Genomic DNA, 27,173 nt, shown 5'->3' with positions numbered 1-27,173 from the left:
GACATCTGTGTGGATGAACCCCTAATATGGTTCATAAGAGAGGCTTAAATTACGGCAATACCTGGCCAGTAAGAGGGTCAGGTACGGAGTTAAACTGTACAAGCAGTGCAAAAGTACCTAAGGGTACACCCACATATTTGGGGTTTAAGAAGGGAAAGACACTGGGATCTAATCCCCTGAATGGAAAAATGGTGTGGGATTTGGTGTACCTACTGCTGGATCAGGGTTATCACATGTAATAAGCAGAAACCTTTATACCAGCATCCCTCTGTTCAAGTTCCTCTCTGCCAGAGCTACCACAGCATGTGGTACTGTGTGCAAAAAACAGAGAGGACTCCCTAGGATGCTAAATAGGCATCTGCTCAGAGATTACAGAAGCACAGCCCTATGTAGCAACAACATGCAGGTGGTCATGTACAATGACAAGAGGGATGTCCTTCTCTTGACCACAATACATGGTGATAGCAGCACCCCCATTGCTATATGAGGTACCACTACACAGGCCCACAAACCAGACTGTATCCTGGGGTACAATAAGAACATGGGGGAGTTGATGTCTTTGATCCCCATGATTAAGCTATAGAGTTCCATGCGAAACAGTCGTCAGGGGTCTTCTCTTGGAATCCAGGTTTTTAGGTTTTTGCACCCAAATTTTAGGTTTTTGCACCCAGTTCAGTTCAGAGTAGAGCTGGGCTCAACTGCGGGTATGAGGGAGGTGCTTAAAGGGAAAATAGTTACAATAGTTAAATTAATCCCAAGCACACAATCAATTGCAACAGGGTAATGCAAAAAGTGATTTTTATTATAAGCAGAAAGAGAATGCCACTACCGAAAAAAGCAAAGACAGAGTCAAGCCAACGTTTCGGCCTTCACAAGGCCTTTATCAAGGACTTGCCTGTAAAGAAATAATAAAGATTATATACACACCAATGAGTGAACATAATGTACATATTTACATATTTACAAGGAGTATATATACAAACATACGTGTATCAAGAAGTGACGGGTATAGACGGATTAGACGTCAAATGGGTAAACCACAGGTAGGGCGTTGTGCTCTCAAAGCACAACTAGCTGGATGGAGAGAGGGATACAACAACAATAAGCACCATGAGAAGAATGGCAAGCAGAACGTACAGTAACGGCAAGTACGCGCTGGTACATAGCTCGATCAAATGGTGATGCCAGCAGGCAGTGAAATCATAAGATGAATACAATCCGTTCAGAACCATCGGAGATGGGTGACATAGTAGACAATGCAGGACATACTGTATTAGCAATACAGATATACGTATAGCACTTATTACTGGACGGGCAGAACCAGGAGGAGGCAGTGGATTAAACAGTACACTTGCTATGTTAGTGGTCAGGCGCCTAAGAGTAACGCTAAATGTAGCATGTATAAACAATGCTAGCCATTGTCTATAGATAAGCAGTATACAGTATAACAGCGCAGTAGACAGTATGAGGTTAAAAAACCTACCCAGAGTCAAGGAGGCATGAAAGGTGAGTGGGTGGATGGAGGAAGTGCCTATGGAAAGACAGGATACATTAGTATACATAGCCATACATGTGGAAACCAGGCAGGTAGAGGTGCGCATTATAGATAGTGTATTTACCTTACAGGGCACAAGGGCAGGGGGACAGGGTCCCAGGGGTGCAAGCAGCAGGCGTGTGGCAGTGGGGGTCTGTGCAACGGCAGCTATTTGTAGCCAGGGCATTACTTCCTGGTGTGAGTCATGGGGGCAGGAGCGCAGGTGCCCGTGACGTCAGTGATGACGTGGGCTTACTACTGCGCATGCGTCCGGCGTCAGTGGGGAGCAGGAGAGGTGCTGTTTGCAAGCACCTTAGTGCGCATGCGTGCAGGACGTCACGGAGGGGGCGGCAACCAGGGACAGGATCCCTGTCAGTGTGGGTCACTAGACTCGGCGCGCTTGTGTGCGTCGCGTCACAGGGGGGGGCGGGGTAAGGGGAGTAACAGGCTGTGAACGGGGGTATGGGTGTTTATGTTGTCACATAGGGGGCCGGATGTGATAGAGAGGTTAAAGTACCTGTATGTGGTTATTGTGCTGGTATGTACCGGCTCATAAGAATCATGGAACCAGGATATGTGTAGTGGGGAAGCACATTATGAATGACTGTGTATATAATGTATGTGTGGTCTATGGGTGTGGAGTCAGTATATAGGATGTAAAAGGGAAGGTTATATATGACTATAAAGGGGGACTGGAAACATAAATGGGACGAGTATACAGCTATATATTGCTAATATGAGGCTGTTAGTGTATAGCTGATATAGATTGGCGAATACCGCTGGTATATAGCTGGAATGGACAATAAGCTGGGATGTGGCTGATATGTGGTGCTGATATATGAATGGAATAGGCAAAAAGTACTGTGGTAGAAGTGTATATATGTGGGATAATACAGAGAGGGTTGAAAGGAATGTAATGGTTGACTTGGGTGTAAAGGAGAGAAGTAGTATATGTATGATAGTGTTGTGTGTTGGAGGGGAGGGGGAAGGGGGGGGGGGGAAGAAATTATTGGAAAGGGAGGGAATGGTGATAGGGTAAGGATGCTACCTGGTGAAGAGGAGGTGCCAGTTGTGGAGAGGGTGCATGGGTGGGATCCGATCGGTGGAGCAGGTGATCAGTATCTCTAAAAGAAAAAAGAGAAAGGTTAAGAAAACGGTTATGCGAGCATCAAATAAATACATAAAACATAATGCATGGCAATGGTCTACTCAGGTACACAGGCAGGGTTAATAATTCGTTTCATACTCTCTATTCATACCCCACGGCTCAAGGGTTTGTAAGGTATGTATCCAGTATGCCTCACGGTCCCGGAGAATTTGTACCCTATTGCCACCCCTTCTGGGTAGTGGGACATGTTCTAATATCTGAAACCTTAATTGGGAGACTGAGTGACCTCTGGCCGCAAAGTGAGCCGGAATGGGGAGTACAGTCAGGCCACACCTTATAGTCGATTTATGTTTACTAATGCGGTCTCGGATATGTTGGGTAGTTTCTCCAACATATCCGAGACCGCAGGGACATTTGATTAGGTAAACGACAAAATTCGTGTCACATGTATAGAAACCTCGGATGGGATATCGTTTACCGGTTCTGGGGTGTGTAACGAACTCCCCTCTGGTGACGTTAGAGCACTGTACACAATGGAGGCACGGGAATGTGCCCTTACGTGGCGTGGCCAAAAAGCTCTGTCTGTCCCGGTTTAGGGATGAACCTATGTCAGCCCGGACCAAAGTGTCTCTGATGTTGCGAGGACGTTTATGACAGATCAAAGGTGGAGATTGAAATTCCTCAATGTCCGGGTATGCGCTGCCGAGAATAGGCCAATGTTTTTTAATAACCTGGCTGAATGAAGGGGAGAAAGGGTGATACGTATTCACAAATGGTATGCGTTGTTTTTTGTTGGGTTCTGGGCTGTGTCTGGGGGAGGTATTGGATGCAATATGGTGTGGATAGTCCCTGGCTTGAAATTTACTGCTCATTTCTTGATGTCTAAGTGTGCGCGTTGTGGGATTGGAGACGATCCTTTCAACTCTACAATGTTGGGAGATGGGCAGAGAATTCTTGGTATGTTTCGGGTGACAACTACTGTAGAGAAGAAGACTGTTTTTATCTGTGGGTTTTGAGTATATGTCGGTGGCTAGTTTACTGTTGGGGTCCCGGATGACAAGGGTGTCAAGGAAGTTGATGGAATCGTGATCGTAGTGGAGGGTAAAAGAGATATTGGGAGAGATGGTATTGATGTCATTGAAGAAACTAGTGAGTGTTTCTTCACCACCGGTCCAGATGAAGAATATGTCATCTATATAGCGTTTCCAAATGGGGATGTTGATGGGAAAGGAGGGATGTGGATAAACAAAATCTTCCTCAAATTTAGCCATATATATGTTTGCATATGGAGGTGCTACGTTCGAACCCATTGCGGTCCCTTTCCGCTGCATGTAGAACGTATCTTCAAATAGGAAGAAGTTATTTTCCAAGACCACCCTGAGGGTGTCCAGGCAAAATCGCTTTTTCAGATGGTCGAAGTCGGTATGTGTATTGAGAAACCACTCAATCGCCAGGAGACCTCCTTGATGGTCGATGCTGGTGTACAAGCTGGTCACATCCATGGTGACCAGGAGATCGTTATTGGTGATTCGGTTGATACTGGATATGGTTTCCAGAAAGTGAGTGGTGTCCTTGAGGTAAGAGGGGATTTTCGGGATAAGCGGTGTGAGTATTTTTTCCAGGGTACGGGCAAGTGGAGACAAAATGGAATCAGTGGAGGCGACGATTGGACGGCCGGGGGGGGAGGTGATATTTTTATGTATTTTGGGGAGAGTGTAAAATACGGGTGTGATGGGATGGTTGTTGATGAGGAAACTGGAGAGTTTGCTATCAATCGTGGCGTTGCTGGTGTAGAGGTCGACCAAATTTTTGATGGTAGAGCGGATGGTTGCAGTGGGGTCCCGTGGAATAGGGGTATAGGTTGTGAGGTCACTGAGTTGGCTCTTAATTTCAGATACGTAATAAGATTTATCAAGGACCACGATGGCACCCCCTTTGTCGGCAGGTTTTATAACCAGCTGAGGATTGTTTTTAAGTGCGAGGAGGGCCTTAGATTCCTCATTTGTCATGTTATGACGGAGGTGTAGCTGTCCATGTCCTATGTTGGTTTTAATCTTATCAATGTCACGTGTGACTAGTGATATGTACGTCTCTACTGGATGGTAGCGCCTGGGTGGTTGAAAGGTGCTTGGATTGGAGAGGCCTAATTCACGTAATGACAGAGAGGTTGTCGGACAAGAGTCCGATATGGGAACTGCGGGGTTGGAGCCGGGAGCATCATGAGGGGTGGCAAAATGGGCCTTTAGCCGAAGATTCCTGAAGAATCTATTCAGTTCTTGCTCCAGGGTGAAGGTGTTGAGTGGGGGCGTGGGGCAAAAGCTGAGCCCCTTTTGTAGGACCCGGGTTTCTGTGGGTGTAAGGGAGAGCGAGGAGATATTATACACGATATTCTCCCTACCTGGGACCGTGTGTTGATCCTGTGCGGGGGAGCCCTGTTTCTTGCCCCTCCTGGTTTGCCTCTTGTCTGGGGACCGGTACCTAAAAAAGAAGAAGGGTTGGGACCGGAGAAACTCTGGTCGCTGTCCGAGCTGTACGTGCTTGCGTAATTCCCTCGATAGGAGGGCCTTCGTTCCGATGGAAATAAGGAGGTGCGCCATTTGTAAACTCGATTTCTCAAGTAGTCGTCTTGATCTCGAATAAATTTCGAACGTTTTCGGGTTTGTAGAGTCTGTTGGAACTCCGTGATGGACTCTTGGTTCTTAGTTTTCAGGGAGGAGAAGTCAGCAGCAGGGAGAGTCTGGGACAGCTGTTCCTCGATGGTCTTAATGCTAGCATCAACAGTGGCAATCTCTTTCTGCAGGTAATCAAGTGTCAATATGATAATATCGAGAGAACACTTATTGAGGATACCCTCGAATTGATCGCAGTATGCGGGATTATCAGCAAAGAGAGTTGGCCTTAGAGGGACTCTAAGTCCTCTGGGGATGCGTTGAGCCCGGTGATACTCCGCGAGGGTCACTGCGTGGAGTTCAAGCGACGTGTGTCGCTTCAACTCTTTGAGATAATAACTGGTGCGGAGCTCCTCCGTGGGTACAGTGAGAAAACGATTAGTTGCGGATATCCCAGCCAGGACAGTCGCCGCTTGATCGTTACTGTACGAAAGTGTTGGGAGAGACATTAAGGGTGCTGTGCAGGAGCACCAGCATAAAATAGTAGGCTGAGTTCAGAGTAGAGCTGGGCTCAACTGCGGGTATGAGGGAGGTGCTTAAAGGGAAAATAGTTACAATAGTTAAATTAATCCCAAGCACACAATCAATTGCAACAGGGTAATGCAAAAAGTGATTTTTATTATAAGCAGAAAGAGAATGCCACTACCGAAAAAAGCAAAGACAGAGTCAAGCCAACGTTTCGGCATTCACAAGGCCTTTATCAAGGACTTGCCTGTAAAGAAATAATAAAGATTATATACACACCAATGAGTGAACATAATGTACATATTTACATATTTACAAGGAGTATATATACAAACATACATTATGTTCACTCATTGGTGTGTATATAATCTTTATTATTTCTTTACAGGCAAGTCCTTGATAAAGGCCTTGTGAAGGCCGAAACGTTGGCTTGACTCTGTCTTTGCTTTTTTCGGTAGTGGCATTCTCTTTCTGCTTATAATAAAAATCACTTTTTGCATTACCCTGTTGCAATTGATTGTGTGCTTGGGATTAATTTAACTATTGTAACTATTTTCCCTTTAAGCACCTCCCTCATACCCGCAGTTGAGCCCAGCTCTACTCTGAACTCAGCCTACTATTTTATGCTGGTGCTCCTGCACAGCACCCTTAATGTCTCTCCCAACACTTTCGTACAGTAACGATCAAGCGGCGACTGTCCTGGCTGGGATATCCGCAACTAATCGTTTTCTCACTGTACCCACGGAGGAGCTCCGCACCAGTTATTATCTCAAAGAGTTGAAGCGACACACGTCGCTTGAACTCCACGCAGTGACCCTCGCGGAGTATCACCGGGCTCAACGCATCCCCAGAGGACTTAGAGTCCCTCTAAGGCCAACTCTCTTTGCTGATAATCCCGCATACTGCGATCAATTCGAGGGTATCCTCAATAAGTGTTCTCTCGATATTATCATATTGACACTTGATTACCTGCAGAAAGAGATTGCCACTGTTGATGCTAGCATTAAGACCATCGAGGAACAGCTGTCCCAGACTCTCCCTGCTGCTGACTTCTCCTCCCTGAAAACTAAGAACCAAGAGTCCATCACGGAGTTCCAACAGACTCTACAAACCCAAAAACGTTCGAAATTTATTCGAGATCAAGACGACTACTTGAGAAATCGAGTTTACAAATGGCGCACCTCCTTATTTCCATCGGAACGAAGGCCCTCCTATCGAGGGAATTACGCAAGCACGTACAGCTCGGACAGCGACCAGAGTTTCTCCGGTCCCAACCCTTCTTCTTTTTTAGGTACCGGTCCCCAGACAAGAGGCAAACCAGGAGGGGCAAGAAACAGGGCTCCCCCGCACAGGATCAACACACGGTCCCAGGTAGGGAGAATATCGTGTATAATATCTCCTCGCTCTCCCTTACACCCACAGAAACCCGGGTCCTACAAAAGGGGCTCAGCTTTTGCCCCACGCCCCCACTCAACACCTTCACCCTGGAGCAAGAACTGAATAGATTCTTCAGGAATCTTCGGCTAAAGGCCCATTTTGCCACCCCTCATGATGCTCCCGGCTCCAACCCCGCAGTTCCCATATCGGACTCTTGTCCGACAACCTCTCTGTCATTACGTGAATTAGGCCTCTCCAATCCAAGCACCTTTCAACCACCCAGGCGCTACCATCCAGTAGAGACGTACATATCACTAGTCACACGTGACATTGATAAGATTAAAACCAACATAGGACATGGACAGCTACACCTCCGTCATAACATGACAAATGAGGAATCTAAGGCCCTCCTCGCACTTAAAAACAATCCTCAGCTGGTTATAAAACCTGCCGACAAAGGGGGTGCCATCGTGGTCCTTGATAAATCTTATTACGTATCTGAAATTAAGAGCCAACTCAGTGACCTCACAACCTATACCCCTATTCCACGGGACCCCACTGCAACCATCCGCTCTACCATCAAAAATTTGGTCGACCTCTACACCAGCAACGCCACGATTGATAGCAAACTCTCCAGTTTCCTCATCAACAACCATCCCATCACACCCGTATTTTACACTCTCCCCAAAATACATAAAAATATCACCTCCCCCCCCGGCCGTCCAATCGTCGCCTCCACTGATTCCATTTTGTCTCCACTTGCCCGTACCCTGGAAAAAATACTCACACCGCTTATCCCGAAAATCCCCTCTTACCTCAAGGACACCACTCACTTTCTGGAAACCATATCCAGTATCAACCGAATCACCAATAACGATCTCCTGGTCACCATGGATGTGACCAGCTTGTACACCAGCATCGACCATCAAGGAGGTCTCCTGGCGATTGAGTGGTTTCTCAATACACATACCGACTTCGACCATCTGAAAAAGCGATTTTGCCTGGACACCCTCAGGGTGGTCTTGGAAAATAACTTCTTCCTATTTGAAGATACGTTCTACATGCAGCGGAAAGGGACCGCAATGGGTTCGAACGTAGCACCTCCATATGCAAACATATATATGGCTAAATTTGAGGAAGATTTTGTTTATCCACATCCCTCCTTTCCCATCAACATCCCCATTTGGAAACGCTATATAGATGACATATTCTTCATCTGGACCGGTGGTGAAGAAACACTCACTAGTTTCTTCAATGACATCAATACCATCTCTCCCAATATCTCTTTTACCCTCCACTACGATCACGATTCCATCAACTTCCTTGACACCCTTGTCATCCGGGACCCCAACAGTAAACTAGCCACCGACATATACTCAAAACCCACAGATAAAAACAGTCTTCTTCTCTACAGTAGTTGTCACCCGAAACATACCAAGAATTCTCTGCCCATCTCCCAACATTGTAGAGTTGAAAGGATCGTCTCCAATCCCACAACGCGCACACTTAGACATCAAGAAATGAGCAGTAAATTTCAAGCCAGGGACTATCCACACCATATTGCATCCAATACCTCCCCCAGACACAGCCCAGAACCCAACAAAAAACAACGCATACCATTTGTGAATACGTATCACCCTTTCTCCCCTTCATTCAGCCAGGTTATTAAAAAACATTGGCCTATTCTCGGCAGCGCATACCCGGACATTGAGGAATTTCAATCTCCACCTTTGATCTGTCATAAACGTCCTCGCAACATCAGAGACACTTTGGTCCGGGCTGACATAGGTTCATCCCTAAACCGGGACAGACAGAGCTTTTTGGCCACGCCACGTAAGGGCACATTCCCGTGCCTCCATTGTGTACAGTGCTCTAACGTCACCAGAGGGGAGTTCGTTACACACCCCAGAACCGGTAAACGATATCCCATCCGAGGTTTCTATACATGTGACACGAATTTTGTCGTTTACCTAATCAAATGTCCCTGCGGTCTCGGATATGTTGGAGAAGCTACCCAACATATCCGAGACCGCATTAGTAAACATAAATCGACTATAAGGTGTGGCCTGACTGTACTCCCCATTCCGGCTCACTTTGCGGCCAGAGGTCACTCAGTCTCCCAATTAAGGTTTCAGATATTAGAACATGTCCCACTACCCAGAAGGGGTGGCAATAGGGTACAAATTCTCCGGGACCGTGAGGCATACTGGATACATACCTTACAAACCCTTGAGCCGTGGGGTATGAATAGAGAGTATGAAACGAATTATTAACCCTGCCTGTGTACCTGAGTAGACCATTGCCATGCATTATGTTTTATGTATTTATTTGATGCTCGCATAACCGTTTTCTTAACCTTTCTCTTTTTTCTTTTAGAGATACTGATCACCTGCTCCACCGATCGGATCCCACCCATGCACCCTCTCCACAACTGGCACCTCCTCTTCACCAGGTAGCATCCTTACCCTATCACCATTCCCTCCCTTTCCAATAATTTCTTCCCCCCCCCCCCTTCCCCCTCCCCTCCAACACACAACACTATCATACATATACTACTTCTCTCCTTTACACCCAAGTCAACCATTACATTCCTTTCAACCCTCTCTGTATTATCCCACATATATACACTTCTACCACAGTACTTTTTGCCTATTCCATTCATATATCAGCACCACATATCAGCCACATCCCAGCTTATTGTCCATTCCAGCTATATACCAGCGGTATTCGCCAATCTATATCAGCTATACACTAACAGCCTCATATTAGCAATATATAGCTGTATACTCGTCCCATTTATGTTTCCAGTCCCCCTTTATAGTCATATATAACCTTCCCTTTTACATCCTATATACTGACTCCACACCCATAGACCACACATACATTATATACACAGTCATTCATAATGTGCTTCCCCACTACACATATCCTGGTTCCATGATTCTTATGAGCCGGTACATACCAGCACAATAACCACATACAGGTACTTTAACCTCTCTATCACATCCGGCCCCCTATGTGACAACATAAACACCCATACCCCCGTTCACAGCCTGTTACTCCCCTTACCCCGCCCCCCCTGTGACGCGACGCACACAAGCGCGCCGAGTCTAGTGACCCACACTGACAGGGATCCTGTCCCTGGTTGCCGCCCCCTCCGTGACGTCCTGCACGCATGCGCACTAAGGTGCTTGCAAACAGCACCTCTCCTGCTCCCCACTGACGCCGGACGCATGCGCAGTAGTAAGCCCACGTCATCACTGACGTCACGGGCACCTGCGCTCCTGCCCCCATGACTCACACCAGGAAGTAATGCCCTGGCTACAAATAGCTGCCGTTGCACAGACCCCCACTGCCACACGCCTGCTGCTTGCACCCCTGGGACCCTGTCCCCCTGCCCTTGTGCCCTGTAAGGTAAATACACTATCTATAATGCGCACCTCTACCTGCCTGGTTTCCACATGTATGGCTATGTATACTAATGTATCCTGTCTTTCCATAGGCACTTCCTCCATCCACCCACTCACCTTTCATGCCTCCTTGACTCTGGGTAGGTTTTTTAACCTCATACTGTCTACTGCGCTGTTATACTGTATACTGCTTATCTATAGACAATGGCTAGCATTGTTTATACATGCTACATTTAGCGTTACTCTTAGGCGCCTGACCACTAACATAGCAAGTGTACTGTTTAATCCACTGCCTCCTCCTGGTTCTGCCCGTCCAGTAATAAGTGCTATACGTATATCTGTATTGCTAATACAGTATGTCCTGCATTGTCTACTATGTCACCCATCTCCGATGGTTCTGAACGGATTGTATTCATCTTATGATTTCACTGCCTGCTGGCATCACCATTTGATCGAGCTATGTACCAGCGCGTACTTGCCGTTACTGTACGTTCTGCTTGCCATTCTTCTCATGGTGCTTATTGTTGTTGTATCCCTCTCTCCATCCAGCTAGTTGTGCTTTGAGAGCACAACGCCCTACCTGTGGTTTACCCATTTGACGTCTAATCCGTCTATACCCGTCACTTCTTGATACACGTATGTTTGTATATATACTCCTTGTAAATATGTAAATATGTACATTATGTTCACTCATTGGTGTGTATATAATCTTTATTATTTCTTTACAGGCAAGTCCTTGATAAAGGCCTTGTGAAGGCCGAAACGTTGGCTTGACTCTGTCTTTGCTTTTTTCGGTAGTGGCATTCTCTTTCTGCTTATAATAAAAATCACTTTTTGCATTACCCTGTTGCAATTGATTGTGTGCTTGGGATTAATTTAACTTTTGCACCCAGTTCAGACTTAGAATGGTGTTCCAAACGTTATTCCTTATTCCTTATTTCTCTTGGAATCCCACCTTTGTGAAACTGCACACGGCACTTTAACAAATATGTATTAGCCTTTAGTTTTTTGTTTATTTTTTATTTGGAATCTCTGTACCAATTGGTCTTACTAATTCCCCAGTATTGCCTCACAGCACCTGGGAACAGGATTCCTTTGTCTATCATTATATTTTTTCTGTTATTTGTTTCTGATATTGTTTGGTGCGTACATACCTTTCTGCAGTTCCACTTCTTACCCTGCCACATCCTTGATCCATTGTTTATTTTTGTTTTGTATCTGTTTGTGATTTACAAAATGTATTATTAACTTCATTCAGATTATTTAACCAAAATTTTGATATTTTAAAGAAAGCACTCCCTTTTCTCTGTTGTTTCTTAGAAGCAATATGTTAGTCTGGGTTTTTCACTTGATTATAATAGTCCAGTATGTGTTACTGACAGATATATGTACTTGTTCTCACAAAGTACCTTATTCATAAAATGAAGGTATTTTTTATATGAACCAACATTCCTTCCTTTCCCTCAGGCCTGAAACACACTTCCGTTAAAAACACGCACGTGCCGCGAGACACGTATTTACCTTGCGTGTTGCGTGTGGTAAGTACATGTCTCGGGTATGTGCGGTCCACGTGTGTTCTACGTGTGCTATCCGTGATAGCACACGTAGAACCGGTAATTTTGCATACTCACGTGGTCCACGCTGCTGTCCATGGTGCTGATCTTCGGTCTCCAGCCCTACTGATTCCCCGCTGCTGCTGCTGCAGGCCGCAGTGAAGTGAATATTAAATGAGCATAATGAGCGGCGGTCGGCAGCAAGTGGCAGTAGTGGCAGAGACAGGAGGGCTGGAGAAGGTGAGTAAATGTTTTTTTTTCACTGACACGTGTGTTTTCTCCGGCGTGTGTCACACGGGACCGCATCCACACTACAACCATGTGGTACGGGCCCTGTGACACCCGTGCTACCGGAGATAACGTGGACATGTCAGCGTGTAGAAAAACGCACACACGTACAAACGCGCACGGACACACGTTCCATGCGGTTTTACATGTGTGTGCCTGCTACCATAGGGTAGCATTGGTGTACGTGTATCCGTGCCGCCGGTGCGTGTAACAAATGACAAACACGTACCGGCAGAACAGATGTGTGTCTGAATTGTAGTGAAATTGTATACTCCATTTTTTTTTGTTTTTTCCATAAATGAAGAAGTGATAGCTTTTTCATAGGCCATCCAAAAATGATCCCTTTAATTGGAGAATAAAAACAGGTGTATAAATATGATATCACATCCTTATTCTGTCTCCATCAAAAATAAATTCTGGGGGGCGTGTCCAGGATGCTGAGCTGAGTGGACGTGGGGAAGAGGAGCTCCTGTTGACCCTCAGCTAAATCAGCACTTATCATAAGCACAAACCTACTCACCGGCTCTCAGGATGGGACCACGGAGGATTAAACCATCGCAGCAGGCATCGGTGGCCCCCCCGCTGCACACCACGGCGCTGGATACTTTCTTGGGCCTGGAACAGGGTCCAGGGGAGGCCCGGACGCCATCTTTCCAGGAGCATGGAGGGGAAATGGAGGCACTGGCCCGGCCTGCTAAGCAGCAAGAGAAGGAGGAGTGGGTGAGCGGGGACACAGGGGAAAGTGGAGGAATCTCTGCAGCAGTTCCAACAGGGAATGCCTTGGCTCAGCAGCCCTGCACTGCATCGGATCCTCAGGCACAGCAGCAGCAGGCCCAGGAGCACATAGTGGCTGTGGGAGATAAGGTGGAGGTCGGGGGGCAGCCCTCCCCACTGCCGGGAGAAGGGACTGCAGCCACAGCTGGTAATATCAGGGAACAGAGCAGCCTGCTTCCCCCCTCTGGGCCTCGGTGTGGAGATCAACCTTCCCAGCTTCCCCAGCACCAGACTAAAACTCCAGTGTCTATTACTGCAGGTGCTCACCTTAAAGGGCCAGACACCTTCTATAAGGACATGCATGATTTCATAAGTAAACTTCCTTCTAAAGAGGACTTTCAATGCCTCATACGTGAGGTTAAAGCAACTTGCAGGTCAGAAATAGCTGAAGTGAGGAGAGATTTGCAGCAATTGTCTAGCAGAATTGAATCCCTGGAGGAAGAGCATGACATCACCAGATCCCATGTATCAGAATTACACAAACTGGCAACATCGCAACAAAAAATAATGGAGGATATGCAGTCTCACATAGAGGATCTCGACAACAGAGGACGCCGTTGCAATGTCCGTGTGAGGGGGGTCCCAGAGTCAGATGGGCCCGAGGACACAAACTCCATACTACAATCCATCTTTAATGAAGTGTTGGACGCTCCCCCTTCTAACATCATCAAGCTGGACAGGGCACACAGGGCTTTACAGCCGAAGAATTTATCCACCCAACCCCGGGACATCATTTGTTGCATTCACGACTTCTCCACCAAAGAACTGATCATGGCTAAGGCTAGAATGAGGCGCACGGCACCTGTGTTCAATGGCAAGGAAATCCAGCTTTTCCCGGATCTTTCTCGCATCACACTCCAGAAAAGGCGGCACCTCAAACCCCTCCTCACGAGCCTGAAGGAGCACCAGGTTCCATACCGCTGGGGTTACCCGTTTGCACTAACAGCGCGCAGAGGGGGTAAATCGGCGACCCTTCGCACTCCAGCAGATACCACTCTGTTCTGTGAAGCTCTGGACATTCCAGCGGTCTGTATCCCAGATTGGGACTTGCAAAGGTTGGAAGGGCCGCCCCCTCCCGTGTGGTCCAAGGTGAGGGGTGGAGGGCGTGGGGCTTTGGGGGGGAGAGGAGGTAGGGGCCGCGGGTCGCCCCCCTCCCCGGCTCACCGTTGAGGACACTTCTTAACCTGGTTGGTGCCTATTTCTTATACCCTCTGAGTTCCAGTGGCTGAGCATGCTTTGTGATACTGTGACTCTCTCTACAGCAAGCCTCTGACTGTCCATTGTGTCATCTGCGGACCTCTGGGTCTGTTGAGCTGCATAAGGGGGGGGGCTGTAGCCACAATGATGCCGTGGGTGGTAGGGGGGTTGGCGGGAGCCCGGTCCCCTTACTTGGAGTTAGTGGTTGAGGTTTTTTGTTTTGTTTTTTTTTCCCTTGTTTCCTTTTGGCACGGGCCCGTGCCCACTGGACTGACCCCCGTGGGAGGGCTACTGGGGAGTGAGGTGGGTGGCTCTCTTAGCTCAGACGGGTTGGGGAACCTCCCTCTAGGTCTCTCCCTTCCGGGTTGACCCCCCGGGAATCTATGCCTAAGGTTTATGCATTTTGGTTCATGTTCTTAATTCATGTTCATTTCTATGTTTGTCCTTGTCTTCCCCCCTCCCCGATGTTTTTTCCTTATGTGTCCTTTCAGGTACCACCCCTTCTAGAGTCCCTGGGAGCTGCGGCCCTTTGTCGTATGGACCATCTCCTCTGGCCGGCTTCACAGGGGAAGTCATGCCCCCGACGGTATAGGTGTGCCATTAGCTTTTTCTTACTTCTAAGTTTTAGATATGACCCGCATTATCTCTCTTAACGTAAAAGGTCTGAATTCACCCCGTAAGAGGAAATTGCTGCTACAGGAACTGAAAACATCAGGTGCAGACATAGCCTTTATCCAAGAAACACATTTTGTGGAATCAAACACTTTCAAATTTGCGTCCCACCGCTTTCCCATCCATTACTCGGCTTACTCGGGCTCCAAGAGGGGGGGAGTTGCTATTTTAATATCCTCCAGTTGTCCTCTACAAATTACGGGTTCTCACTGCGATCCAGAGGGTAGATATGTGATTCTGGAGGGCCAACTGGGGGGATCCCCGCACATAATGGCCAACATTTATGCACCTAATGAAGGGCAGATACGCTTTCTTAAGAAAATACTCGATCTGATAGGCGGACTGGCACCGGCCTCTACGGTGTTGGGGGGAGACTTTAACATCCCTTTTTCGGAGGTGGCCGACAGACTCTCTGTGGGTGGACACCCTCCATCGGGTGCTTTGAAAAATTTGTCCCGGGACTTTCGTAGGCTCATTAGATCAGGGGCTTTATACGACGCTTGGAGGGTGGACCACCCGGGAGAGAAGGCCTTTTCCTTCTACTCGCATCCGCATCAGACGCACACCAGAATAGACTATTTTTTCATTGACTCACAGCTGCTGGGGCGTCTTGAGAGGGTGGAAATGGGATCCATTACGTGGTCAGACCATTCCCCACTCATAATGGACTTCAAGAAAGATGGTCCTCGACCTAGGCCTCAGCATTGGCGCCTTAATGAATCTCTGATCAAAAATCCCGACACTAGGGCCTTTTTAAATAAGCAACTGGTCGAATTCTTTCAGTTGAACACGGGCACGGTCACGTCGCCGGCAACAATCTGGGAAGCTCACAAGGCAGTGATGAGGGGACTATGCATTAGAGAGGGCGCCAGGGCTAAAAAGAATGCCACAAGCCAGCGGGACTCTATAACGGCCCATCTTAAGCTACAGGAGGGGAGACTGGCGGCTGCCCCATCACTGACTATTCTTAGGAGAGTCATCAGCCTTAGGGAAAAGTTGAGAGACTTGGCAATTGGCAGAGCAGAAAAATTGCTAACCTTTTCCAAACAAAGATACTATGAAAGGAGTAATAAGGCTCATACCTTACTCGCCAGGCAGCTTAAGGAGCGCGCTACATCCTCATGCCCTCAGGCTCTGCGCGACGAAAAGGGCACTATCCACTATCACCCCGCTTCAATAGCTGACATTTTTTTCAATTACTACAACAAGCTTTATAACCTTCCGGTTCCCCCGGGCATGGCTTCGCGCGGGGCTGGGGCACTTGGGGACTATTTTTCGGCCCTTGAGCTCCCTTCACTGCCTTGCGGAGCAGCCGCGGCTTTGAATGAAGAGATTACTACAGAGGAACTGGAGCAAGTTCTGGAAGCCCTGCCTGGCGGGAAGTCACCGGGCCCGGACGGCTTTACTTATTTTTATTACAAGGTGTTTGCGGCGGAGCTCCTCCCACACATGGCCGCCTTGTTTAACTCTTTCCTTCAGGGTGACCCTATCCCTCCATCCATGCTACACTCCCATTTAATCCTCCTGCCCAAGCCACCCAGGGACCCATTGGACTGTGCTAATTATAGACCAATAGCCCTTTTGAACTCCGATTTGAAGATGTTCACCAAGCTCTTGGCGGCCAGGCTTAATCGATGGTTGCCCCAACTCGTGTATAAAGACCAGGTGGGTTTTGTCCCTTGCCGTCAGGGGGGGGACAACACCAGGAAGGTCATAGACCTGGTGGATGTGGCAAATCGGACGAAGCAACAGGCGTTGGTGTTGAGTCTAGATGCAGAGAAGGCTTTTGACCGCCTTGCGTGGCCGTTTCTCTTCAAGACAATGGAGGTCTTTGGGATCTCGGGTGGCTTTATGCGGGCCTTGAAGTCCCTGTATAGCGCTCCTACGGCCTCTATCAAACTCCCCCTCCACATCTCTAAGCCTTTTCTCATCTCCAATGGCACCAGGCAGGGGTGCCCCCTGTCCCCCCTCCTTTTTGCACTATGCATAGAGCCCCTCGCGGCCTCGGTCAGGAGCAACACAGACATCTCGGGGGTCCTGGTCAGGAATAAACCGTTTAAAATCTCACTTTTTGCCGACGATGTGCTCATTACACTTACTAACATCCATGTGTCCCTTCCAATTTTAATGTGCACCTTGGGTAGGTACGGGAGCCTTTCGGGGTATAAGATCAACTCTAGCAAAACGGAGGCAATGCCCTTGAATCTCGACCCGGTGGCCCTGGATTACCTGCGTTTGAATTTTAAGTTTCGTTGGAAGACAGATGCGGTCAAGTACCTGGGGGTTAACCTCACATCTACTTATGATTCCCTCTATAACCTTAACTTCCCCCCCCTTTTCCGAGAGCTGAGAACTCTTTTGAGCAAGTGGTTGCCCCTCCCTCTTTCGTGGATGGGGCGCATTGTGGCGGTTAAAATGAGCTTGCTCCCAAAATTATTATATTTCTTTGAAACCCTCCCAGTTAAGGTACCAATAAAGGAGCTGAAGTCCCTTCAGGCGGCTATCCTTAGATTTATTTGGTGTAACAAACGTCATAGGGTGGCCAGGGAGGTGTTGATAGCTCGGAGAAACAGGGGGGGGCTTTCTGTCCCGGACATCCTAAAATACTATTGGGCGGCCCATCTTAGGAGGATCCCCTGTTGGGTGTCCCTTTGGGCATACAACAGGTGGACTGAGATTGAAAAACTTTGGCTGGCGCCTATACATCCAAACGCGCTCCTGTGGCCCCCGGCCCAGTGTGATTCGCCCCCCCCTCTTCTTGGACCGATGCAGTTCACTAGGGACCTCTGGGCATTTTGCATTAGAAGATTTCCTTTGGCATCCCCCTGCTCCCCTCTGGTGTCCTTCATATACCAACCCTTGCTCCCAAGCAGTCTGGAGTCGGACATGGTGCACCCCTGGCTCAAGGCAGGTCTATTCAGATTTGCAGACATTATAGATGGAAGTACAATGCAGATCCATTCCTTTGAGCACCTTAGAGATAAATTCTCTCTCTCTAATCGAGAGTTTTTCCAATATCTGCAGATCAGAGACTTGGCTGGCTCCTTGTTTGGCAGGGCAGGGGCCTCGATTCCCACAGATTTTGAGAAAATTTGCAGAAGGGGCACTGATACTAAGGGGCTGATTTCGGAAATTTACATTTTGCTTTCTGATTCACGGGAGGGGCCCGAGGGGTCTTTTCCATACATGCGGAAATGGGAGTCTCTATTGGGAAGGCGGATACTTCCTCAGGAATGGGCAGCAATCTGGGGAAACGCCGCCAAGACGTCAATATGCACACTATATAAGGAAAATATCTATAAAATTTTGCTATTTTGGTACCACACTCCAGATTTCCTTCATGGCATAGACCCCTCCATACCGGCTTGTTGCTGGAGATGCGGGGGAGGCAGGGGCACCATTCTGCACATATTCTGGTCCTGTCCAGGGATAGTCCCCTTCTGGGAGCGGGTTAGAGGGTTGATCCATAAAGTACTATATATAGAGGTTGATCTTGATCCCCTGATCTATGTTCTGGGTCTTGGGAATGGGGGATTGGGAAAAACGGCCTTTAAGCTTTTGTCCCACATCCTTACGGCGGCCAGATGCTTAATTGCAAAGAATTGGAGGCAGCCAGGGACACCCTCACTCCAGAGCCTCAAGTATAGATTACTGGACGTTAGACGCATGGAACATCTCACGGCACTATTGCATGACACAGTTGACCGCTTCCAGGCCGTGTGGGCACCATGGGACTACTTTGCGGGACAGGAGGATCTGTGAGACTGAGGCCTATGGGTCCTATGGAAGGAGCATGGACTCTTGAAACCCTTTCCTCTTCCCTCCTATTTCTCCTCTCCCCTCCTAACCCTCCTCACCTGTCCTGTCATTGTTTGTCTAGGTTCGATAAGAATTGTGAATTTTATGTTTTATTTTATGTATGAAAAACGTAAATTGAAAATCTCAATAAAAATTCAAAGTTTAAAAAAAAAAAAACATTGGATTAAAACCCAGCCAATAGAGTAAACATACCCATAGAAAGTACAAAGCCGGCCTGATAGCAGCAGAGCGGACCCCCCAGTGAGAGCCCCAAGGTATACGTTTCACAATCTCTGTAATCGGATTATTTCATCAGGGGGAGGTTTCATCTGCCGGCTTGTCTGCTGCTAATCCTTCTTGTGCCAGTTACCCTTTATTAAACTTATTTGCACTGTAAAAAAAAAAAAAAAAAAATAAATTCTGTGTCCAATCAAAAAACAGGTGTACTATACTGTTTTGAATGTGAAGAAGTAATGGCCTCTCACACAGAAAAAAAATATCTCCTTTTTTGGGGGGTCCGCAACTGGTTTGCTATTCACAAATTGATTAGGCAATTACATAGACTTTTTATCAAGCCAGCCAAAAATGATCTCACTTTTTCTGGAGACAAAACAGTTGCTTTGTTTTGAATGTGAAGAATTTATGACTCGTTGTCACCTAGCCTTTTACACAATTATCCCTATGTTAATGTTACACTCCTGCCCCTGTTTTGGGTCCACTCAACGTCTGGTTTTGTAGGTAGCCCAGCATCCTTCAATTGATGAACTGCTTGGACATATTTAAGGGCTTGGAGGGATTACACCTGAGCCCTGGTTTTGATTGATGTAGACTGACCTGGTTTGTGGGACTGAGCTGGACATTGCTGCTCTGCATCATGGCTTCTGTTGTAATCCGGCATCCTGTCTGCAACCTGCCCCGGGTATTCTGCCTGACAGTTGTGAGGTACAGTATTTGTGAAGAGTCGAGGTTGTCTGACTTACTTTTCACTCCTGTGAGACTTCTGCCAGTTACCTATGAGCCAGTCCAGTTACCTATGAGCCAGTAGTCATCTGTCATCCTGTTTTTGGACTTTGTCTGTTAGTAAAGGCCCCATCACACACAGAGATAAATCTTTGGCAGATCTGTGGTTGCAGTGAAATCATGGACATACAGTCAGGGCCAGAAATATTTGGACAGTGACACAAGTTTTGTTATTTTAGCTGTTTACAAAAACATGTTCAGAAATACAATTATATATATATAATATGGGCTGAAAGTGCACACTCCCAGCTGCAATATGAGAGTTTTCACATCCAAATCAGAGAAAGGGTTTAGGAATCATAGCTCTGTAATGCATAGCCTCCTCTTTTTCAAGGGACCAAAAGTAATTGGACAAGGGACTCTAAGGGCTGCAATTAACTCTGAAGGCGTCTCCCTCGTTAACCTGTAATCAATGAAGTAGTTAAAAGGTCTGGGGTTGATTACAGGTGTGTGGTTTTGCATTTGGAAGCTGTTGCTGTGACCAGACAACATGCGGTCTAAGGAACTCTCAATTGAGGTGAAGCAGAACATCCTGAGGCTGAAAAAAAGAAAAAATCCATCAGAGAGATAGCAGACATGCTTGGAGTAGCAAAATCAACAGTCGGGTACATTCTGAGAAAAAAGGAATTGACTGGTGAGCTTGGGAACTCAAAAAGGCCTGGGCGTCCACGGATGACAACAGTGGTGGATGATCGCCGCATACTTTCTGTGGTGAAGAAGAACCCGTTCACAACATCAACTGAAGTCCAGAACACTCTCAGTGAAGTAGGTGTATCTGTCTCTAAGTCAACAGTAAAGAGAAGACTCCATGAAAGTAAACACAAAGGGTTCACATCTAGATGCAAACCATTCATAAATTCCAAAAATAGACAGGCCAGAGTTAAATTTGCTGAAAAACACCTCATGAAGCCAGCTCAGTTCTGGAAAAGTATTCTATGGACAGATGAGACAAAGATCAACCTGTACCAGAATGATGGGAAGAAAAAAGTTTGGAGAAGAAAGGGAACGGCACATGATCCAAGGCACACCACATCCTCTGTAAAACATGGTGGAGGCAACGTGATGGCATGGGCATGCATGGCTTTCAATGGCACTGGGTCACTTGTGTTTATTGATGACATAACAGCAGACAAGAGTAGCCGGATGAATTCTGAAGTGTACCGGGATATACTTTCAGCCCAGATTCAGCCAAATGCCGCAAAGTTGATCGGATGGCGCTTCATAGTACAGATGGACAATGACCCCAAGCATACAGCCAAAGCTACCCAGGAGTTCATGAGTGCAAAAAAGTGAAACATTCTGCAATGGCCAAGTCAATCACCAGATCTTAACCCAATTGAGCATGCATTTCACTTGCTCAAATCCAGACTTAAGACGGAAAGACCACAAACAAGCAAGACCTGAAGGCTGCGGCTGTAAAGGCCTGGCAAAGCATTAAGAAGGAGGAAACCCAGCGTTTGGTGATGTCCATGGGTTCCAGACTTAAGGCAGTGATTGCCTCCAAAGGATTCGCAACAAAATATTGAAAATAAAAATATTTTGTTTGGGTTTGGTTTATTTGTCCAATTACTTTTGACCTCCTAAAATGTGGAGTGTTTGTAAAGAAATGTGTACAATTCCTACAATTTCTATCAGATATTTTTGTTCAAACCTTCAAATTAAACGTTACAATCTGCACTTGAATTCTGTTGTAGAGGTTTCATTTCAAATCCAATGTGGTGGCATGCAGAGCCCAACTCGCGGAAATTGTGTCACTGTCCAAATATTTCTGGACCTAACTGTATTGTTCCATTTGTACACAGCCACAAACCTGGCACGGATTGTCCACAATTTCACTGCAACCACAGATCTGCCGTAGATTTATCTCTGTGTGTGACAGGGCCTTTACTCTTCTACTTGTCAGTCTGCTGTCAGCAGTCATCTTACCACCTGTCTGCCAGCGGTGATCTGTCATCCTGTTGCTGGACTCTGTTAGTAACTCTGTTGCCTGTCTGTCTGCGGTCACCAGTCATCTTGCCACCTCTCTGCCCATGGTCATCGGCATCCTGATACCTGACTCCGCCCACCAGCATCCCTGTTTCCTGTCTGCTACCCTGCTTCCAGCTACCCGGTTACAGTTGCCTGTATCCCTGCTGTTTTGTCTCAGGTTTCTGTCCATTTTGTTCTAACATTCTGTCCCTGTCCATTATCTGTGTATTATTTGCTGGACTCTATTAATTTACACCTGTGTTCCGTATGACCCTCATGATTGCTGTGCTGGCGCCCAAATGTCCACCCATACTTGTGGGCAGAGTGGATCCCCCGCCACCGTGTGGCCGACCCCACATAACAGTTAAGAACTGTTCTTGAGTGTCCAAATATATGACAGTACATTTCTCAACATCAGTAGTACTGTCCAGCACTAAAAAACACGGTAGGCAGCCAAGAGGTGTTTGGCTGGCATGGCTGCGGAAGGAACGGCATAGTAGAGAGTTAAGACGGGGCAGAAAAGGAGTTGCTTCACAGTTAGGCCCTGTGCGCACACTGTGCTTTTACCCGCTTTTTTTGCGTTTTTTCTGCAGAAATTTCTTGAGAAAATGGTTGTAACCTTTCTGCAGACATTCCCCAGCAAAACCTATAGAAGAAAAAATTAGTTGTGCGCACACTGCGTTTTTTCTCAAGAATATTCTTTCAGTGGATTTTCTTGAGAAAAAGAATGTGCATGTCACTTCTTTTCTGCAGCTAACTGCGTTATTCAATTCATTGACTGTAATGTAATCATGAAATAGCGCAGGGAATAACGCAGGTAGTAAATTATGTGCATTTCATTGCGTTTTCCTGCATTATTCCCGCGTTATTTTGCGTTTTTCGGGACATAATGTTCATCACTGCCCTGCGTTTTGCAAGGAAGTGATGTCATTATGACAGGGAGAGGAAGCGGAGCAGAGTAAACACACAGATCACAATCACACACAGACATATATAATACACATAGAAATCAAATCACCGCACACACCCCGGCACCTTCGTCCCCATCATCACCGCGCACACCGGCACTACCGCCCCTATCATCACCGCACACACCGGCACTACCGCCCCATCATCACCGCACACACCGGCACTACCACCCCCATCATCACCGCACACACTGCCACTACTGCTCCAATCATCACCACACATACGCAGGCACTACCGCCCCATCATCACTGCACACACCCCGGCACTACCACCCCCATCATCACCGCCCACACCGCCACTACCTGAGTGACATCCCCGCTCATAGCGTGATTCAGTTCAGTTGCTGCGTGGAGCTGACAGAGAGCAGTCATGGTCTGTGGCCGCTCCTGTCAGCTTCATTTAGCATAGCTGGATGCGTCGCGGGACCTCGTGTGGATTACGTCAGACCAGAAGGGGCATTTGGGGATTTTAATAAAGTGGTGATTTAATAAAGTGGTGAAAGAGGGTGTTTCTTTGTCTTTTATTCCAAATAAAGGATTTTTTTGGGTGTATGTGTTTATTTTCTTTAACTTACAGGTTAATTATGGAAGGTATCTTGGGGAAACGCCTGCCATAATTAACCTAGGACTTAGTGGCAGCTATGGGCTGCTATTAACTCCTTATTACCCCGATTGCCACCGCACCTGGGCAAATCGGGATGAGCTGGGTAGAGTGCCGGTACTGTCACATCTAATGGATGCGGCAATTCCGGGTGGCTGCTGGCTGATATTGTTAGGCTGGGGGGAACCCCATAACGTGGATCTCTCGATCCTGAGAATACCAACCTTCAGCCGTGTGGCTTTACCCTGGCTGGTATCAAAATTGGGGGGGACCGCACGTCATTTTTTTAAAATTATTTATTTATTGTACTGCATGATATAGACCCGCCCACCGGCGGCTGTGATTAGTTGCAGTGAGACAGCTGTCACTCAGCGTGGGGTGTGTCTGACTGCAACCAATCATAGGTGCCGGTGGGCAGGGAAAGCAGTGAATATGAGATGAAATAATGAGCGGCCGGCATTTTCAAAAGAGGAAATGTTGCCAGAGCAGTGTGTCAGCTGTGCAGCGCCACGCCGGTGATCGGTGAGTATGAGAGAGGGGGTGAGAGGGAGAGAGACAGAGAGAGAGAGAGAGACCGACCAACAGACCGATCAACAGAGAGAGAGAGAGGGAGACCAACAGACAGAGAGACCAACCGACAGAGAGAGAGACCAGGAGTGATTTTAAATGATTTGGAATGTTCTGCTGGACATGCTGAGCATGCTCAGTAGAACTTGACGGAATCCTGCACTGGAATCCGTCGCCAGCACCATAGACATTCATTAAATAAGACCGAAAAAAAAACGTGGGCTCCGCCGTATTTTTACCATCCAGCCAAGTAATAATCACACAGCGGAAGCCCGGTATTCTCAGGCTGGGGAGAGTGAGGGCCATGGTTAATGCCCCCCTAGCCAAGAATATCAGCCCGCCGCTGCCCCAAGAATGTCGCATCCATTATGTGACAGTCCCGGCGTTTATTACCGGCTCTTCCCGATTGCCATAATGCGATGGCAATCAGGGTAATAACGAGTTAGTGGCATCTATGCGCTGCTACTAAGTTCAAGCTTAATCATGGCAGTGTCTATGAGACAGCTTTCATGATTAACCTGTAAGTAAAGTGAATAAACACACACCGAAAAATCCTTTATTTTAAATAAAACACAACTTTATTAACCCCCCCAAACACACAGCTCCGACGTAATCCACACAGGTCCTACGATGCTTGCATCCAGCCGTGTCTGACACATACTCAATGCAGCCTCATTCAGTGAACGATGCCACAGGTGTAACTACAGGTCATTTCTTACAGTCGGTAATGTGAACACATTACCTCTCATAAGAACTGCAGTGTGTCCTCACAGGGACTCTATCGATTAACTTTCTATCTATCTATCTATTCATTATCTATCTATTTATCTATCTATTCATCCACCATCTTTCTATCTATCTATCCATCTATCTATCTATTCATCTATTCATCTATCTGTTATCTATCTATTCATCTATCCATCTTTCTATCTGTCTATATACCTATCCATTATCTATCTATCTATCCAGTATCTATTTATTTATCTATCTATCAGTCTATCCATCTATCCATTATCTCTCTATCTATCTATGTATCCCTCTATCTATCCATGTGTCAGTGTTCCGGAATTTTCAGTTTGCTTTTGAAGGATCTTGCCCTTTGTTAACATGGAGTTTTCTGTTCTGTTGCCCTACTTCCTGTTCATCTGTTTAAAAGCCCGCCCCTAAGCTTAGTCTAGTTGCTTGAGTATACTGCTTCCTGTCTACTCCTGCCCTGCTGCTCTTGGTTCCTGATTGTATTTGGATCCTGTTTAAAATACCCAACACTGGCTCTGGACTCCACCTGGTCTCATCAAGCTGTGCCCTCGCTGGTCCCGGACTCCATCTGCAGTCACTGGTCGGCGCTTCTGCCCGGTTGCTTCCGGTTCATATCCGCTCTAGGACTCACGTTCCACATCATGTATGGACATTTTTGGACTATAACCTGTTGCCCTTTCGTGTCCCGGCTGCTGCACATTTAGGCCTTCTGGGGTGATCGCCAGACAGCCCCTGTATAGGGGTTCGCTCCTGGTGGCCTCCCTGGGGGAGTCCGGTGCACGGTCCCGGGAGTTCCCCTTGCTCTGTACCTGGCAGGTATATACCGTGTTTATGTTCTTTTCTGTGTACATATTTATTGGTTGCATATTATAAAACGTGTTTGCACCAAGACCCTGTCTCTGGTTGTCATTGCCCTAACGCTATCGAAATCCTCAGTTCATACAATAGTATTACACCATGTATCTATCTATTTATCTGTCTATCCATCTATCATCTATCTTATTTATTGCTGTTAAAGCATTAAAACACGCAAGGCGTAACCTGCAAAAAACGCACCAAAAACACACCAAAAATGCACCAAAGAGCGATAAAAATGCATGCGTTTTTCATTGCGTTATTGGTGCATTTTTTAACGCAGGTGCGCTAATCCTTCACTCAACTAAATTTCTTAAGAAAAATACTTTTTTTAGTGCGCACATAGCCTTAGGCCAGCAACGATAGCAGCAGTATTCTTTAGAACTATGAAACACAGTGGGTGTGTGGCTGGCATAGCTGTGCAGTGACTCTGGCAGGAGCAGCACAATACAGCCTTATCGGGACAGGTAAGGAGATGCTTGGCACATTCAGGGCAGCAATGGCAGAAGCAGGACAATCTAGTATTATAAAACTCAGTGATTATCCAGGAGCGTAAAACTGTGTAGACAAGAAGATGCTTGGAAACTTAAGGACAACAACGGCAGCCTCAGCAGCAGTATTACAATATAGATGACATGATAGATAGGGAATTTATGTCCAGCAGAGTGTAGTACTGGCGGCAGAAGTCGAATGATGTAGATGACAGAAAGACAGGTACACATGATGGTACTCCTGTACCAAAAAGGGCAAGTTAGAAACCAAATGGTGATCTGTAAGCCTGTTTTTTTTTGTCTTTTTTTCCAAAACTAAAAGAATGTGCTTTGACACACAAGACCTATTGAAAATGTCTGACACTTTTCTGGCCATATCCTTCACCTTTCTCAAGGGTTTATATTTACAAAAGACATCTTGCACTATTAAATTTAAGACATGGGCCACCCATGTAGTGTGAGGTATTTTGCTTGACCTGCCAGTTCTAAGGTACAGTGTTTATAGGCAGTCATTCAGCCGGCAAGTTGATGTACAGGTGCAACTTTTCTTCTGTGTGGCTTTTCTCCCCCAGACTTTCAAGCTGTAAACAGCTTGGTAGTGATTTGCCTTCTTTAATTGAAATTAATGAGAATAACAGTCGTCACACAGATATCTACATATGAATGATCTCAAGGTGAGCACCACTTGGAACTATATCAAAGTCAACATGATGCCGTCATGACACTAATACAATTGAATCCTGTGGTTGGATCCTATCTAAATCACTCTACTTTACGCAGCATGCTACATAGGCCTACAACCTACAAGACATTGCGTCCCAGCACAGGTGGTGCAATGATGTTGCTTGTGCCGGACTGACGGTCAGCTCTTTTTCCAGGAGAGAAGAGTACTCGGTCGCCCTGATCAGGTGGGTGTAAATTAAGTATTTTTTGTGGGGTGGCACAAAGGTGACATTGCTACATTTGGAGGAGGGTATTAAAGCCTTCTGAAGGGGACACTATTTATTTTAAAAGGCCACTTAAGTTTCATTATTACTAAGTTATGTGGTGCTATACTTTCCTTTCCACAGGCACTAGGAACCCTTGCTAAGCTAATACTGTT

At 46.8% G+C, this 27,173-nt stretch overlaps 2 long non-coding RNA genes across 2 annotated transcripts; one reads left to right on the top strand and one right to left on the bottom strand.

Moving 5' to 3' along the window:
• Positions 1–1,482: 1,482 nt before the first annotated feature.
• Positions 1,483–5,148, bottom strand: LOC142296500 (uncharacterized). The gene is made up of 3 exons (XR_012751643.1): positions 5,041–5,148; positions 2,583–2,658; positions 1,483–1,531 (listed from the first exon to the last, which is right to left on the bottom strand). It is a non-coding gene; the product is annotated as an uncharacterized LOC142296500 (long non-coding RNA).
• Positions 5,149–7,039: 1,891 nt separating this feature from the next.
• LOC142296494 (uncharacterized) lies at positions 7,040–10,704 on the top strand. Its single transcript, XR_012751642.1, has 3 exons — positions 7,040–7,147; positions 9,530–9,605; positions 10,656–10,704. It is a non-coding gene; the product is annotated as an uncharacterized LOC142296494 (long non-coding RNA).
• Positions 10,705–27,173: the final 16,469 nt, after the last annotated feature.

The sequence above is a fragment of the Anomaloglossus baeobatrachus genome, chromosome 1 (assembly GCF_048569485.1).
Source record: "Anomaloglossus baeobatrachus isolate aAnoBae1 chromosome 1, aAnoBae1.hap1, whole genome shotgun sequence".
NCBI lineage: Eukaryota > Metazoa > Chordata > Amphibia > Anura > Aromobatidae > Anomaloglossus > Anomaloglossus baeobatrachus.
This window is presented reverse-complemented; position numbering and strand designations above follow the sequence as displayed.